This window comes from Lepisosteus oculatus, unplaced genomic scaffold (assembly GCF_040954835.1).
Source record: "Lepisosteus oculatus isolate fLepOcu1 unplaced genomic scaffold, fLepOcu1.hap2 HAP2_SCAFFOLD_90, whole genome shotgun sequence".
Lineage (NCBI taxonomy): Eukaryota > Metazoa > Chordata > Actinopteri > Semionotiformes > Lepisosteidae > Lepisosteus > Lepisosteus oculatus.
Window position 1 is genome coordinate 255,956 of NW_027168428.1, and position 3,547 is coordinate 259,502.

Genomic DNA, 3,547 nt, shown 5'->3' on the forward strand with positions numbered 1-3,547 from the left:
GGGGGGTTACCCTTGGGAGTGATTCCCCTAGATGCAAATGATTATTGTGGTTTATTTGTTCATAATAAGATGTTTTGCAGGAACGGAACAAAGAGAAATTTTACAACTTCAGCTAGAATTGTTCTGCAAAACGTCACAGCTGAGGCAGGGGAACAATGTGTAGATTTTTCTAAGAGTTATTACCCAGTTGTTGACCAATCTGTTGACCAATGTTGACCAAAAAAGCCTAGGATTATGCTGGGCTCCAGCCCACAGGGATTTACCTGTGCTGTAAGAACTAATGAGTGAATAAGGAGACTGGATTCTGGTGAAAGACTTCAGGAAAAAGAAATGGTGTTCACTCAGGTGGAGGGGGCTGTACCAGGTGCTGCTGACCACTGCCACTGCTGTGAAGGTCACAGAAATGGTGCCCTGGATTCATGCTTCCCACTGTAAAAAGGTCACAAACGAACTGAGCAAAGCACAGGAGTGATGTCTCCACAAGGACAGATGGGGATAACCTGCTTGGGACTGATGTGCACAGCCTTTTTCCTTTTTATGTAGAAGCCTGTCACCACCCCAAAAGAGGAAGAATCTAAACACGAAGCCTCTTTGTATACAAACTGGCTGAATGAAACTGATAATGAGGGGGATATGAGTAATTTGTGGTATAAATTTATAAATCATACTGTAAAGTTAAAGAAATTTAATGCATCTTGTTATATATGTGCTTTAATGCCTCATTCTACAGCCTCACCCATGCGACTTTTTATGAAATGTACTCTTTTATTAATATCACGTTAGAAGGCTTAGACGCTATCAAACAAGAATTAAGGGGAGTTAGATTAATGGCACTTCAGAACAGGTTCGTGCTGGACCTTCAAAATGCAGCATCTGGAGGAGTCTATGCTTTAGTAGGAGACTCCTGTTGTACATATATTCCAGCTAATGACTATGATTACGGAAATCTTACGCTCGCTATTCAGCATTTGAAAGAACTAAAAGACAAGGTGAATAAAGAGAGAGGCATAAAAGATACACTGGCTTTTCTCTCCTGGTTAGAATCACTGTTTGGGCCAGGGGGAATGTTTTTCTTTTAAGTTACTAACACCGATTATAGGGGCTGTGATACTTGTCTTCCTGTTTTTATGTTGCTGTATGACATGTATTATTCCAATGCTTCGAAATATGGAAATATGGTACCTAGGGGGATAAACTGTTCATCCTTCCAGTCTGGAGAATTGGCAGCTGTCTGACGTCAGTAAGTGATCCTTAAAAATTAATAGTTCCATGACAGTGTGCATCACCAGAAAATCAATTTCAATGCATTAAAACTCTTGTTATCCTTCTGATCATTGAAGTGTCATTGCCCCAGCACTGTATACTCTTACTTTTGACGCCTGTCTGAAGTTGGATCCATTTCTAAGAATGGTGACTCACATATCCTCATGCTCAACTTTGGCTCAACCACACAAACTATGAAGATAATCATCTGCTTTTGCTCCAAGATTTATGTTACTAGGCTCTCTCCTGGGGATCCTCGTGTTCAAACATTGCCCTTATTGTGGATGATCCATGACAGAATTCAGGGAATTCAGAATTCTGATACCTCAGCTCAGATTCTGACTGGGCAGACTGTCATTGCCTGGTGTGAATGTGTGCATATCTGTTTTTGTGCATGTTCTGTGGCCTGTTGTACAGTACATCACAAATGAAAGGGAAATGGAAAACTAAAATAAGACTCAAGTGTTTTATCTTTCATTAACAGTGTTTCATTAGTATCTATGCTAGATCCTGTCATCCACTGCTTACCACGACAGGCTCTAGCACGGGATAGCAGCTAATACATTTAACAATCTCACTGCACAATGTTGTATATTCAAGGGCTGATCTTCTGTACTTTTTCTTTCACTTTTCATGTCTTAGAAACTCAGTCCTGCCAGGAATAATCTGAGAACAAAATCAATCTGAGTGAAAATCTAAGCAGAGGAAGATTGTTTTACAGAGTCAACAAGGTCTAATTCAAGGTCATCAGCACTAACAACATTCTCTCTGGAGACAGGCGATAAGAAAATTGAAAGTGTGTATTGTTACACAACAGCAGAGACTATGAGTTATGCTATCATGAGAGTGGTGATGGATTTTTTTCATTGCTTAGTTTTGCAGGTTCTGTACATTTGAACATTCAAAGTGACTAAAGTAAAGGAGTTTTCCCTTTTTACCACATAATTCCCAAAAATCAACACTAATAGAAAGCCTAATTCCAGCCAAGATTCAATTACAGTCTCTCAAGCATTCCAGCAGTGGATTTCATGACTTCAGACAGCCATCTTTATCAGTGGAGAACTCAATGCTCTGAGGTTTACTGGCAGAGTCTCACACTGGGTAATATGTTGGTAAATAATGTCCTATGGAATTCTACTATTGATAAATTCTACTATGGAACTGGGATGTGTCCTGAAAAAATCTTCTATGATAGTGGTACAGTCCATCACACCCCACCTACAGCCTTTAAAAGAGAAAAAAAAAACTGACAACAACAAAGTAAGTCTGTGGTGTAATCAACTAGGTCTATTTTTTGGCTTCTGATATTATGGTGGAAAAAGAGCCCTGGAATCTTTGTAGAAGGACAAAAGACGGAAAGAACAGGCAGTGTAACCATGGCGAAGAGAAGGGAAATATTGGAGAGAGCTTTTTTCATACACTTTTTATCATTGTTTTTCCAGCCCAACAATGATCAACTAATATGGGCAGGCGTCCTGTGCCAAATCCAATCTACCTTTCTTCCAAGCATACAGGAATGTCAGTGAATTAAATATTGACATATGAAAATACCCAAAAATATGCAATCACACATATGCAGTTTGAGCAAACATAAGACAATACCCAAGTACCACAAACTACCAGGCATCATTAGCAGTTCAGGTGGGGAGCTGTGTCAGCATGCGTAGGCTGCAAAGGAACAAGTAATAGGTCTATTCCATGCTTAAAAGAGAAGAAAGAAAACACAACATTTCAGCCGTGGAGCCCTCACACCTGAAGAAGGCTCCACGGCCGAAACGTTGTGATTTCTTTCTTCTCTTTTCATCTAGTGTCATTAGCCAGTTCCTGTCAAAATAAAATAGAAAAGGATAACATTCTAGAGAGAGTTTGAAATACCAAGGTACAATTTAAACCATATTTCTTCCACTACAACCACAATATTTTGGAGAGATCGCTGAGCCTAACTGTTCTGGCATGTCCGTTAGCCTCCGTCCTGCTTCAGCAATGAATGCAACGGGGCACATTCTGAGGGAGATGCGGTCAATCAGGTTACAGGAAAACCACGCTATGCTTTTTTTTGAGATCCTGAAAAGGACAGAGGGGCCATGTATATGTGTGCAGCTGGATATGTAATTGCAGGTGGCGTAGCAAATTCTGCTGAAGCCCCACTGCCTGGTGTGGATGGTAGCTGTGCATGTTGCAGCAGAATTGTGCATGTGAGATCAAGGGGGCATGTCATGTGTTTGATCACTTCACTCCCTTCCGGAAGCACGTGACTCCCTGAGTCCAAAAAATTTGTAAGTTC